Raw genomic sequence first — 14,862 nt, 5'->3', positions numbered from 1 at the left:
ATTTTTTAGTAGAGACGGGGTTTCACCGTATTAGCCAGGATGGTCTCGATCTCCTGACCTCGTGATCCACCCGTCTTGGCCTCCCAAAGTGCTGGGATTACAGGCTTGAGCCACCGCGCTCGGCCTACTTTTTCATACTCTTAATGTGTGTGTGTGTCATCATCCACTTCTACATCTAAACCAAATTTTTGAGTTGTGGTATATCCTATACATTAGTAGTGATGGCAACAATTGGCACAATGATCTGGGTAGCTAGTGATGATTACCACCACTAGTGAGCCTTCTTCCCTTGTTTGGCTTGCCAGCTGGCTTGGCTGCCTGCTGGCCAGCCTGCAGTTGGAGCTGTTTGTTGACGTCAAGCTTGAACTTTGAACTGTGCTACTCTGTGCTGTATTTGCTGAATTCTACCCAACCTCTGTTATAGATTTAAAACTCCGAAGTCATAAATTTTGATAACTTCTATTTAGGAACTGAAGGATAGAATTGAATCTCTCCTTACAGTGCCCCTGGGTCATATGTCTTAGCCTGGTCCTATTTAGGTATCTTCGATGAAATTTTTCATCTCAGTTCTAGCATAAGCCTTGTTTGACATTAGACTCAGGCGAATGACCCTTACCCTATGATCACTGCTTCTATGTCTCAACCTGGTGCTGGCTCCATTTTACAGAGAGGTCAGGTGAAAGACTTACACTGTGTGTGATATATGGTCCCATCAGACAGTTGGTTGTGTAGAGGGGAGGAAGAAGAGTCAATATTTAGATTTCTGAGTTCCACTTTCTTAAAAGCAGAAGGATCACTAGAATTCTGCAAAATAAATGGTGTTGTTTCTGCTGCTACCTATGTCTCTATCAGAAAAAGATCTTGAGTTTCAGGATGATAAGGAAAGCATACATGAACTAAGAGTTTAATTCAGCCATTTTTATTAGGGAGGTGTTTAACCCTGGTGATATTGATTCCAGCCTATTTGAAGGCAGAGATTGGCTTTTGTGCTTCTAAGACATAGGTTCTAACTTAACTAGCAGCTGCCGAAATGCACAACTGAAAAGCCATCATGGCCTTAATTAACATTGGGGCTCAATTTACATTTGTGTCTTGGGATTCCACTAATTTTAAATAAGGTATCCCTCTAATCTTAGGGGGTTATGGAACATAAAATAGAGAACAAATAGATATTCCTCACCTTAACTCTTATATTGCCTTGCCTAAATCCTTCATGGTTATGGTACCCATTGTCCTAAAATGTTTTTGACTATGGCTAAAGACACTTTGATCAAATGAGTAATAAATTTAAATTAAATCAAGTCTTTGGCACTTGCAAATTGGCTTGAAAAAGTGAAACTCCATTGTTCTTCCACTACAGTTAACATAGTTAACATGGTGCAATGTAAAGTCAATCAAGGATTTAAATCAAGCATAAAAGGCCTATTCAGAGAAAGGGTGATTATTTTCATTACTTCCACATGTATAGCCTAAGCTAGGCTCTTCTTAAACTTAGAAAGAGTGAATAGCCTTTACAGTTGATTACCACTAGCTTAACGCCACTTAATGCTGTGAACCAAATCCTGTCAGATGAAGAAGCAAAGTATGCTTTTACCTGTGTACCCATGGGATACTTCAGTAGCTTCGATGTTGTACAGTCTTCACTGCCAGGATCTTAAACATGCCCAACTTTCTCCAGGAGCACAGGTGTAATCTTACTGACAGCATCCTCCTCCAGAGGAGATTCATTTGACATGCTCATTCAGTACACAAAGATACTCAAAAAGGAGTTAAAAAAATAAAATAAAATGAGGAATTGCTCCGCACATAGTACAAAACCCACTATCCTGTTTAGAGTTCTGAGAATTATTTGGTAAACTGACGGACACTCCACTCCTTTCCTGACACTATCAAAAAAACCACTATTGACCTTTTTATCACCCACAATGTTGAAACCAACCAAATATCTTTTAGGCATGTTTTGTGCTCTGGAGGTGAAATATTTATCATTTACAAATTTTGCTTAAGATTATTTATGTTGTCATTCATCGTTACTTGCAAATCAGCCTACCTTGCATACAACCCCCTCCAACAAAGGTTGCTAAACATCTGTAAAAATCACAATAAAACAGCCACTCCCATTCGTGTCCCCAAAGACTCCTTCACTGTAGCATCTTTATAAACCTTCTCTCATGGTTCCCAGAGGCTTTGTTCCATAAGTTTATCACAATATTTTGTGTATGACTTTCTTACGCAGTAAATTTTTCTACCTGGCCTCACAGTATAGGTCATTAGAGAAGCAATTCCTGGTCACATACTATACTCTCTTGAAAACAGAGGCTCTTACAAACCCAAGATCCTTGACCTTTCATACCCAGCTACCTACTCTGCCTTAGGTCGTGGAAGCAGCAACCCAAAAGCTTAGCACATCTATTGAACTCCCTTGCTATTGAAGCTCTCTTTGCTCAAAGATGTGATCCTTCTTTCATATCTCACCTGCAATAGGACGTAGCCTCCACTTTCTTTGACAGATATTATGTTGCTGGAGAAGGTCACTCCTCAGTTCCCTTGGCTACCTAGGGACCCCCCTGGGATCAACTGAGTTAATTACAAATGGAGTTACTGTAATTTTCAGATGGCATCTGGAGGAAGCCAAATATTTGAGCTGTGTTGAGATGGCTGTTCTGAGGGCCTGCAAACAGTAGCAGCCCTGCAAAACTGTCTTTTGTGGGGGAGACTTTAATCTGTGGAGAAAATATGCATGATGCAACCAGGCTTTCTCTGAAGGCCCTCCCTTGTTCAGATCTAGGAAAGATTAACTGAAGGTCTGATAGCTTTAAAGACCTAAAAGAAACGTTTACCATATTTTCTCCCTGAGGGTTACTACCTGTGAGAGATTTCATCTGCTTTACAGGACCATATTTGCTAAACAGGCATCCTCTTTTTTCCCATCCCATAACCTGTTTTGCTGCCCTAACCTGTATTGTCTTGCTCCAAGGCCCCCATTTTTTTCTGTAACTCCTGTGCACGTTAATAAATTCGTAAACCTTTTCCTTTGAATCTGCCTTTTGTCAGGTGACTTCTGAAAAAACTTTCAGAAAGCAAACGGAAGCCTTAGCACCTACACGTTTTCATCATCACATGTGACCGAGCTCATGGAGAATTGCTGCTTTCCATCCTTTAACTAGGACATTCTAATAAAGATGGGATCCAAGGTCAGTACAATTAAGGCGATTTCTGAGAGATGATCAAAAACTAACAGTGGCATATTGATACAAGTATATAATATATCTATAAGTATATTTGTCATTGCTAAGCAAAACCAAAATTATAACAAAACAGAAACACAATAAAAAATCTCTATCACATGCAGCAACATGAATGACTCGAAAATATGCTGACCAATAGAAAATGCACAAAACAATGTATAAATGAAAGCTCATTTTTGTTTCTTAATTGTGATAACAGCACTATTTTTTGTAGAAAGTATTCTCATAGGTAGGAAATATTACTTTGAATGTAGTTTCACAATATGTGCAACGTGCAGAAAGTATAAAATGGTTCAGCCATGACATTAAATAAATGAATAAATAAATGATATGCTGATAGATACAGATGTATAGAGACAAATATAACACAATAATTAACAATTTTGTAACCTATCTACTTTTTTAACTTTTCTGACTTTATTAATATTTAAAGTACAATTGGAAGGAGTGTATGAGGCAAAATAACCAATTCCAATTAATTTGTGAAAGTGAGAACTCAGACAATATAAAAACCAACAGATCTGAAGAATTTTATGTTAAACTATAAGTTGAATATTTATAATAAAAAGGCTTTGTTTTTTATACTTTTGGGTTTTTTGCTTACTCTTAAATTGTGTAAGTCCATTCAGATGAAGATTTTATATTTATTTATTTATTTATTTATTTATTTATTTATTTATTTAAGATGGACTCTCACTCTGTCGCCCAGGCAGGAGTGCAATGGTGTGATCCCAGTGCACTGCAACCTCTGCTTCCTGGGTTCAAGCAATTCTTCTGCCTTAGACTCCTGAGTAGCTGGGATTACAGGCGTGTGCCACCACGCCAGTCTAATTTTTATATTTTTAGTAGAAACGGGGTTTCACCACATTAGTCAGGCTGGTCTCAAACTCCTGACATCATATGATCCTCCTGCGTTAGCCTGCCAAAGTGCTGGGATTACAGGCATGAGCCACCATGCCCTGCCTGTCCATACAGAGATTTTTATACATAATAGTTATATTGTTTTTTTTTTAATTTCGTGTCTTCTGTACCATATATTTAACTTCCCCCATTTTCTTCTATATATAAAGTTATCATCTTCTGAGATTTCTTTACTCTGTTCAAAGAAGTTCACTTCATTCCTGCTTTGACCACAAGATGTCTCCTGCAGCATTGACTTCAGTAAATGGTAATTTAAACTACTAGTAACACCACATTTTATAACATTTTATTTTAAAAACTCTATATTTCTTAGTGATGATTCTCTACAGAGTCTAGAGAGAATTCCTTCTGAAATAAATTGATTGGACAAAACTTATCACTTTCTCACTTAACATAAAAAAATTACATGACCTCACTAATATGGGGAATGTAAAAACTGCATCTCGTGGAAGTAGAGCATAGAATAGTGGTTACTAGAAGATGGAGATGTAGAGAGGATGGACTGACAATGAGACATTGATCAATGGATTCAAAGCCACAGTTAGGAGAAATGAGTTCTGCTGGTTTATTGCATAATGAGATGACTAGTTACCAATAGTGTAGTGTATATTTTTAAATAGTTAAAAGAGAGGTTTTTGAATGTTCTCATCACAAATAAATGATAAATGTGTTTAAGATGATAAATATGCTAATTACCCTATTTTGATCATTACACAATTTATATACATATGGCAACATCACATTGTACCCCATAAATAAGCACAATTATTAAGTGTCAATTATATATATATATATATATTTTTTTTTTGAGACGGGGTCTCACTCTGTCGCCCAGGCTGGAGTGCAGTGGTGCGATCTCAGCTCACTGCAACCTCCACCTCCCTGGTTCAAACAACTGCCCTGCCTCAGCCTCCTGCCTCCCGAGTAGCTGGTATTACAGGCACATGCCACCACGCCTAGCTAAATTTTTGTATTTTTAGTAGAGACGGGATTTCACCATGTTGGCCAGACGGCTCTCGAACTCCTGACCTCAGGTAATCCACCTGCTTTGGCCTCCCAAAGTGCTGGGATTATAGGCATGAGCCACCGTGCCCGGCCAATTACATTAAAAAAAAAATTTTCAATGCTTATAAAATCTTAAAAACGCCACGCACTTAGGAATTAATATAATCACGGTTGTATAGAATGTGCCTCCCTGAAACTTAAACTGTTTAGAGAAATTTTAAAACACCTAAATAAATGGAAAGACAAAAATTGAAAAAAGAAAAAAAAGATACTACTGCTATACAAACAAGCAAGCAAAACACACTTTCAATTTCCTTACAGCTTAGTATCCATGAATTCAAAATGAGAAGTTTTACTAGGTGTCAATTTCATGGCAAGCTCTGCGATGCCTATTAGAACCAGCAAAGTGTACTTTCAGGCAAGGCAGATATTTCTAAGTGACGTTATCTTTTTTCCAAGATGGAGTCTTGCTCTTTAGTCTAGGCTGCAGTGCAGTAACACGATCTCTGGTCACTGCAACCTCCACCTCCCAGGTTCAAGCAATTCTCCTGCCCCAGTGTCGTGATTAGCTGGGACTACAGGCACTCACCACCACATCTGGCTGATTTTTTTTTGAAGTTTTAGTAGAGACAGGGTTTTACCATTTTGGCCAGGCTGGTCTTGAACTTCTGATATCCTGATCCACCCACCTTCGCCTCCCAAAGTGCTGGGATTACAGGCATGAGCCACCCCGCCCAGCCTTATGACACCATTTTACAACGTCTCTCTCTTCTTTATTTTATGGTATTCCATACACCTGAAAGATACAAAGGTTTCTCAGAGACATTCTCATCAGCTAACCATTTAATATGTTACCAAATTCTTTAATGCAAAAAATAAAATTGGAGTCATAAGAAATCAAGATTGTATTCAAACAATATAGTAATTTTGAGATATTTTCTTTCAAAGCCCAACCTTCTCTACTTATTTTGTGCTGCTGTTGCAAGGACTTGGCCAAGACATTTCTCTTTTGCCAACTTGATATCAGTTTAGCTCTTCCTCTAGGAATCTCCACAGGGGGAAGTTGGTGTCTGGAAGGAGGAGTAATATACCACTTGCTTCTTTGTGTTTTCTTGCTTGATCATGTGGACATCACTTCAGCAATTTCTTCATCAGTGTATTTCAGTTAGATATCTTTCCACAGTATTATAAACAGTCCCATTGAACTTCCCTAGAAGCATCCAAAATTATTTGGCAGATAGCTCTACGCTAAGCTTTGAATTCTGGCCACCAGTGGGTCTAACTGGTTTGCATAGCACTATAGAAGGACCATCATCACAAGCAGTCACATAAGACCTTGAGGTAGAGTGGTTTCGGTGAAAGTGTGCATGAAAAGTGACTATTGCAGCTCATCCAGATTCAACTGAGCAAGAAGAAATGGGCAGCACTCCTATTTTGACTTCTGGCTACCCCTTGCTCTATGGAGATCTGCCTATGCCCTATACTAGTCTACTCTGTTATGGATGCTTTGAAGTAAGAGCTGATCATAATGTCTAAAAATGATGTGATATCAGAAGTCTAGTGGAATAAGCTATAGCTCCTCCTGCAGCAGTTACTCCCAAGGCTTTAGTTACTACTCATCTTCTCTCTTAACCAAGCTTAGAATGTCAGCTAGTTGGTTTTCTTGTCCAGTAGAGTGGTATAGACATAGATTCTCAAAACTTTTGGTCATCTAGTTACCTTGTCTTGTCAGGTTATAGTCACAGCAGCTGTCAGGTGACTACTGTCACCAAGTTTGGAAGTACCCAGAAGCAGCTCATTGAATTATTCAAATTTCATACTTACTCTTTCCTCTTCTCATCATGCCGAAGGATTCCTAGTACTTCATAACATTCTAGAAAATTTGCCCACTAGTAGAATAATGTCTTTCTTTGCCTGATGATCTAGTATCAGCATTTAAAGTCTAAAGTCACATGATAGCATCCACAGCATTAGTTCTTGGAAGGAATTCCTTCCCTCACCCTATTGGTGTAATTAGCTATAAACCCTCATAGACTAAAAAGACTGAGGAGCACGAATTTTGCAATTGGTAATTGAAAGCGATGGTAATAAAAAGCAATTCTGCTATCACACAGTGATTCCTAGATGCAAGTCTTCTACCCATTGAATCTCAGCAAGATATAACGAACACTGGTTCCATATGTGTACCATATCATGTCCAACAAAATACTCCAGTAACATATTTCAGCACCTACTTGGTGATTTCATGGAAATTTTAAGAGAACACTGCAATGCTCTACTGGCCACTCTCGTCAGCATCAGTGTGTCAGTGCCTTCTCTCTGGATCTCAGCTCTTCTGGGTCTTTCATCTAATTTACACAACCTAATAATCCTAACTTCATCAGTTGCTCCTCCCAACATAACAGAGTAACTGTAACTCTCTAATATCTTGATGTCCATCTCATTTATTTTGTTCTCTGCAATCTCCATTACCAGTTCAAATAACTCTTTATGCCATCTTACCTGTGTTAGAATAACTAATATACTTTGTATATTCTTGAGTAGCACCAGAGAACCAGAGAAACTTCGAGCCACACATAGCCTTTTACTTAATGTGGTATAACATTCTGAAGGTAGAGAATGGGGAGGGGAATTGTAAAGAAGAAATTAGTGTCAAACCCATTACAGAGATGCTGTGGCTATGGGTAAAATTGAAGTTCAAGTAACCAAATGTTTTTTAAGTCATAAGAAAGTGGTACCTTGTGGAATGTGGTCATTAGAAGATAAACCATAGCAGCAGGAATACGGAGAAACACTAAAGAGAAACTGTTGAAAATGCCATCACTTTCTGTATAAATGAAGGGCAAAAAAATAGAAACCGCTTTGGTACTTAACACTATTAAAAGATTTCTAAGCTAGATGATATGGTCCAGAATATAATAATAATATACAGAAATTCAAGCAATGTCTTTACTAGAATTTGTACAAACCATGTGCAATTGTAATTAGGAAACAGAGTGGTCCCATGAGTGGGAGTTGGCACTGTAATTTAGTGACCAAAAACCAGCAGTGCCATATCTCCTGGCATGGGCCTTTACAGGACAATGCAAGACTCCCTCCCCCAGTACCAGTAACATTCTCATTGAGAAACATAATCTCAGATGCTAGTTTTAAACTATTTTCTAATGATATATTTTCTAAAATCACTTCCTTGCATTTTACCTTATACACTATCTGGCTCATGTAATACTTTAGTAAGAAAACATTTAACTAATGAATCTAAAAATGTTAACTGAATAAATCTTAAGCACAAGATTCTTGAGTTTTGTAACATGCAACCTTCGAAATTACATAAGTACTTTCTGTTAATCTTATTCAATTTGGAAAGGCACAGATATTCTCAAGATTTCAAAGCTGTTTATGTCAAAACAGTGATAAATGTTTGCAGATGTAGTAGAATCAAACAGTGTTGCAAATGTTTTGCTTTTAAAATGGTATAAGACTTTGACTTCATTTCTTCACAAATTTCCTGCTCATAATTCTTTTCTTTGTAAATATTTATATGAAGTAGTCAGGATATAAACCTTGAAAGCTGAAAAAAATGTAGATTATCTGTGGAAGGAAAAAAAGTTTTGCTGGAATCACTGCTGCTGGCTGGCTATGTGAGAATGAAAATATTCAATAGTTTATATCTGGGGCAGTTGTAAATGTGAGAACTTTGCAAATAAATTTGAACTAAGTAAATAGCATATAAAGAGAAAATTCAGAAAAAAAAATCTAATTGTAAAGTATGTTTTTGTATAAAATGCAGCCTAGAAGTATTAAAAATCTCTCATCCCAAATTTTGTCTGGGATAATATGTTTTTCTGATATACTTTATAACATTCTCAGGAGAGCAATAATATTGCTATTAAAATGCTCTAGGGATTTTTCTGACTTTAAAGAGATTAAGAATTCATTTAAAAAAATAGAAATAACCATTCAATGGAAATGCCATTCTTACAATCTTTACATAGCTATTTCTTTAATCTATCACATGTTGTTGCTGTTTGTTTGCATGTTGTTTTTTGTACATAAATGCCTCTATGAAGAGTGAAAAATAAAATGACTTTTTAAGGTATTTCTTCCCTCTTTCCTTTGGCAATTCGCAATAAAACTTTGATGTATCTTACAATGAAGTTGTCTGAAAAGTTGCTAGAACAATGCAGGTGGTTTACTGAGTTCATTACTGAATGAAATCTATTAAAATTTCAGGAACAGAAACTGATTATTGGTTATGTTCATTACAGATTATAATTTGTAATTATTAATAAAAACTGATCATTAGATTCTTAATAATATAAAAGTTATAATCTGATTAATATCCATGAATACAATTTTGAGCAGAAACAATTTTTCATTAGTTGAAATACTATTTCATTATTTGTATTTCATTAGTTGTTCATTAGAAGTAGTTCATTAGTGGAAATACTAATACATTTCAAGAATTGAACGTAGCTGACTTCTAAGAAGCCCCATTAAAAATGCCCTTCCAGGCTGCTTTACAATGAGAAAGAGCTTTCCACCCTCGAGTTATGGGGATGGCTGAACCCATGACACCTGACCCTGGGCAGATGAAATCAGCAGCAGTTTATCAGACACATATACTCACAGACCAGGGGAGGACAACGTAGCATGCTATTCAAGGCCACACAGGGATTGTATTTGGGAACAGATTGAAGAAGCAGGAACTGTGGGAGGCAGGATTTGTAGTAGCAAAAGTGTGGGGTAAACCCTGGTCCCCAAAGGAGGGTGTGATTGACTTTTTTGAGTAATTTCACTGAATGGCAAGGAAATGAAACCTGCTTCTAAGGGGTAAGCAGGAATTGTATCTACTCTGCATGAAAAGGAGGAGACTTTATCCGTGGGAGCAGTTGGGAAGGAGAACTTGTAGTATAACAATGTGAAGACTCCCTGGGTTTTCCCAGATGTCAAGGCAACATACAGTACTGAGCCTTAATTTTAAGACTTCTACCACATATTTCTTCTCTTGACTTTCACAATTATTTGAAGCTATTACCTTAAGAAATGGAGCAAAAATGTGTCAGTCATATAAAATATTTTACTTCTGTGGCTAATGTTTATCATAATCATTTGAATCTATGTTTAAGAATGGGTTTGCACTGTAAGGGAGTGAAGATTGAGAAATTCCTACAGGGCACAGTGTTCAATATTTAGATGATGGACACACTAGAAGGTCAACTTCACCATTATGCAACACACCCCTGTAACAAACTTGCACATATACCCCCCTGAATCTATAAAAAATATAATAAATACTAGCTAGAGAAAACTACAAAAAAGAAAGTAAACATTATCTCACTCATTTCAAAAGTCCTTTAAAAAAGAATGGATTCAGTCACTCATTCTTACATTTATAGAAAGATAAATCTCTATGAAATCTATCATAAATTCATAAATGCATGGAAAATAGAAAGTGTACAGGGCATGTGCATTAGTCCGTCTTCACATGGCTATAAAGGACTACCTGAGAGTGGATAATTTATAGAGAAAAGAGGTTTAATGGAATCACAATTCCACAGACTGTACAGGAAGCATGGCTGAGAGGCCTCAGGAAACTTACAATCATGGTGGAAAGCAAAGGGGATGCAAGCACATCTTTATACTGCAGGAGGAAAGAGAGAGAGAGAGAGAGAGAGAGAGTAAAGCGGGAGGTGCTACACACTTTTAAACCATCAGCTCTCATGAGAACTCACTCACTATTATGAGAACAGCAAGGGGAAAATCCACCTCGATGATTCAATCACCTCCCACTAGGTCTCTCCCCCAACATTAGGAATTACAATTCAACATGAGATTTGGGTGGGGACAAAAACCAAGCCACTTCATTCCACTCCTAGACACTAACAAATTTCATGTTCTCTCACATTTCAAAATACTATCATGCCTTCCCAAGAGTCCCCAAAGTCTTAACTCATTCCAGCATTAATTCAAAATTCCACAGTCCAAAGCCTCATGTGAGAAAAGGCAAGTCCCTCCTGCCTATTACCCTGTAAAATAAAAATAATAATAATAAAAGTTAGTTATCTCCAAGATACAGTGGGTGTGCAGGCATTGGGTAAATGGTCCTGTTCCAAGTGGGAGAAATTGATCCAAACAAAGGGGCTACAGGCCCCATGCAAGCTCAAAACCCAGCAGGGGAGTCATTAAATCTTAAAGCTTCAAAACTCCTTTGACTCCAGGTCTTACATCCAGGACATGGGAATGCAAGAGGTAGGCTCCTAAGACCTTGACCAACTCCATTCCTGTGGAGGGCACAGCACCTGCAGCTGCATTCATGGGCTGGTGTTGAGTGCCTATGACTTTTCCAGGCTCAGAGTGCAAGCTGTCAGTGGATTTACCATTCTGGAATCTGGAGGATGGCGGACCTCTTCTCACAACTCCACTAGACAGTGACCCAGTGAGGACTCTTTGTGAGGGCTCCAATCCCACATTTTCCCTCCACACTGCCCCAGGAGAGTTTTTCCATGAGGGATCTACACCTGCAGCAGACTTCTGCCTGGACATCCAGGTGTTTTCATACATCCTCTGAAATCTAGGCAGAGGATCCCAAACCTCAATTCTTGCCTTCTGTGCACCTGCGGGCCCAACACCATGTAGAAGCCACAAAAGCTTGAGGCTTGCCCCACCTGAAGCAATGGCCCAAGCTGTACCTTGGCCCTTTTTAGTGACAAATGGAGGTCGAGTGGCTAGGATGCAGGATGCCATGGCCTGAGGCTTCATAGAGCATCAGAGCCCTGGGTCTGGCTCATAAAATCATTATTTTCCTCCTAGGCCTCTAAGGCTGTGATAGAAGGGGCTGCCATGAAGCTATCAGAAGTGTCCTGAAGTCATTTTCTCCATTGTCTTGGCTATTAACATTCAATTATTTTTTACTTATGCAAATTTCTGCAGCCTTGGATTCTTCCCCCAGAAAATGGGTTTTTCTTTTGTACTGCGTGGTTGGGCTGCAAATTTTCCACGCTTTTACGCCCGGCGTCAGTTTTAAATTTAAGTTCTAGTTTCAGATCTTCTCTTTGTTTATGCAAATGAGCATAGGCTTTTAGAAGCAGTTAGGCCATATCTTGAACACTTTGCTTCATAGAATTTTTTTTTTTTCTGCCAGATACTCTAAATCATCTCTCTCAAGTTCAAAGTTTTACAGATCTCCAAAGCATGGGCACAAGACTACCAGTCTTTTTGTTAAGCATAGGCAAAATGACCTTTACTCCAGTTCCCAGTAAGTTCCTCATCTCCATCTGAGACCATCTCAGCCTGGACTTCACTGTCCATGTTACTATCAGCATTTTGGTCACAACCATTCAACAAGTCATTAGGCAGTTCCAAACTTTCCCTTATCTTTCTATCGTCTCCAGGGCCCTCCAAACTGTTCCAACCTCTGCCTGTTAACCAGTTTCAAAGCTAATCCCACATTTTCAGGTATATTTATAGCAAAGCTCTCCTTCTCTGGTACCAATTTTCTGTAATAGTTTGTTTTCTCGCTGCTGTAAAGAATTACCTGAGGCTGGGAAATTTATGAAAATAAAAGGTTTAATTGACTTACAGTTCTGTAGACTGTACAGGAGTCATTCCTGGGAGGTCTCAGAGAACTTACAATCATGGTGGAAGTTGAAGGGGAAGCAAGCATGTCTTCACATGGCAGCAGGAGACAGTGAGAGGGAAGGGGGAAGTGCCACACACTTTTAAACCATCAGAACTTGTGAGAACACATTTGGGAGAACAGCAAGGGGATACCTTCCCTTGTGATCCAATAACCTCCCAACAGCCACCACAAAACACTGGGAATTACAATTCAACATGAGATGGGGACATGAAGCCAAACCATATCAGTATGGCAAACATTTTTCAAAACATTATTATACGCCAGTTTCTTTATTTGTATATATAAATGTTTATCTTGTCAGAGCATTGTGTTTTGCTCTAAAATTGCTACTGAAAGGGAAAAAAAAGACGCATCTAGTGGTATGTATTGACAACCAGGTTGTAAAAGTATGGATTAACTCAAAAGTCCACAGTCCAAAGTCTCATCTGAGAAAAGGCAACTCCCTTCTGCCTATGAGCCTGCAAAACAGAAAAAAAAAAAAAAAAAAAAAAAAAAACTTAGTTACTTCCAAGATACAATGGGGGGACAGGCATTGGGTAAATAGTCCTGTTCCAAATGGGAGAAATTGGTTCAAAGGGGTTAAATGTCAAGATATTGAGTTGCTTAGTCAAAACAGTTATATTAAACAAAGTGGTTTATTGTGGGCTCACATTATCTTTTTTCTTTGTTTTGTATATTAATTGGTTTTCTTATTTAAAAATTATTAAAGATCCTCAGAGCACTTAAAATGGGCTACATAATTGAAATAATGCAAATGTATTAAAAACACCATCTTAGTTATTAAAAAGAGTTCAAGAAAGGGGTGAAAATGGAAATTTATGTTTTGAAACATCATATTAAGCATTATGATCATGATAAACAGAAGAAGTGCCTAACTGGAACATTCAGTACAAGTAAGGGTTATGGATTATGAGAGGAAACGAAACCACCCTGATTCTTCTAACACAACAAAGAGAAAGAGCTGGGGTTGTGTGAATATATTCAAGGGAGCTGTCAATGCAGAACTATATAAAGAATAATTTGTGAAAATAGAAATAATGTTCTGTAAAACCCAGGCCTTGCCTTCCATTTCAATCTCTTTTCCTACCAGCTTTCTTTTGATTATGCCTCTGACATATTGTTTCTGCTTCTTGAACAAACCTAGTTCACCCATGCTTCAGAGACTTTGAACCTTATTTTCCCTTTGCCTGAGAGGATCTTTGTCTTTGCATGGTTGGCTATTTCAGTTCACGTCTCAGCTCAGATGTCTCTCTTTCCAGAAAGCTTTTTTATGCTGTCCCTCCTTTTCAGACTTTGTTACATTCAAACTGCTTCATTTCATTATTTTTTTAAGATTGGTATCACTTTTCAAAATTATCTTTTCTATCTGATTTTATTTTCATTGTATTTTTGTTTCCTACTAGACCAACAGTCACATCGGAACAAGAACCATGGTGCTGACTAATGCTATACCCCTAGGCATATAATAGTGTATGACAGAAAACCCGCAGTCCATACATATGAATGGATAGATGAATGATACATTAATAGAATGAGACAAGAAAATTCAGTGTGTGCCATATCACCAATATATGCCATATTTCCCTTTGATGAATGACTTTGAATTTGAAGGATATTAGGATTTGTTGAAGAATTTGAAGAGAAGTAACATGATCTGTTTGTGTTTTTAGAAAACCGAGGAAAATGTGTACCAAAGGATGAGAGCAGGTAAAGAGCAAGATGGAATAAATAGCATTGAATTCTAAACTAAGTCATATGCAAGATTCACGGAACAAAAAAACTATTTGCCAAACACCAAGGAAGTAAAAATCAACCAGACCTAATAAAAAATCAATATTGAAGATAAAGTACAGGGTGGAGAAAATGATATTAAGTATGCTACAGATTTCTGTGCTTATCATCTTACTTACAAGGCACCAGAAGATTTAATGTTTTGCTTTGGTTTATATTTCCCTAGAAATGGTTAAGTACTTATTCAGCATAATAGCATCTCTACCACATAACAGCTCTGAGAGGATGAATACATATAAAGAGTTTAAAATACTT

The 14,862-nt window shown here is 37.7% G+C and overlaps 1 long non-coding RNA gene across 1 annotated transcript; it reads left to right on the top strand.

Annotated features, from left to right (window-relative positions):
* The first annotated feature begins 3,056 nt into the window (after positions 1-3,056).
* Positions 3,057-14,641, top strand: LOC139358929 (uncharacterized). Its single transcript, XR_011614408.1, has 3 exons — positions 3,057-3,194; positions 4,319-4,416; positions 14,487-14,641. It is a non-coding gene; the product is annotated as an uncharacterized lncRNA (long non-coding RNA).
* Positions 14,642-14,862: the final 221 nt, after the last annotated feature.

The sequence above is a fragment of the Macaca nemestrina genome, chromosome 15, assembly GCF_043159975.1.
Source record: "Macaca nemestrina isolate mMacNem1 chromosome 15, mMacNem.hap1, whole genome shotgun sequence".
NCBI classification, from domain to species: Eukaryota; Metazoa; Chordata; class Mammalia; order Primates; family Cercopithecidae; genus Macaca; species Macaca nemestrina.
The sequence above is the reverse complement of the archived record's forward strand: the minus strand, read 5'-3'. Positions and strand labels throughout refer to the sequence as shown.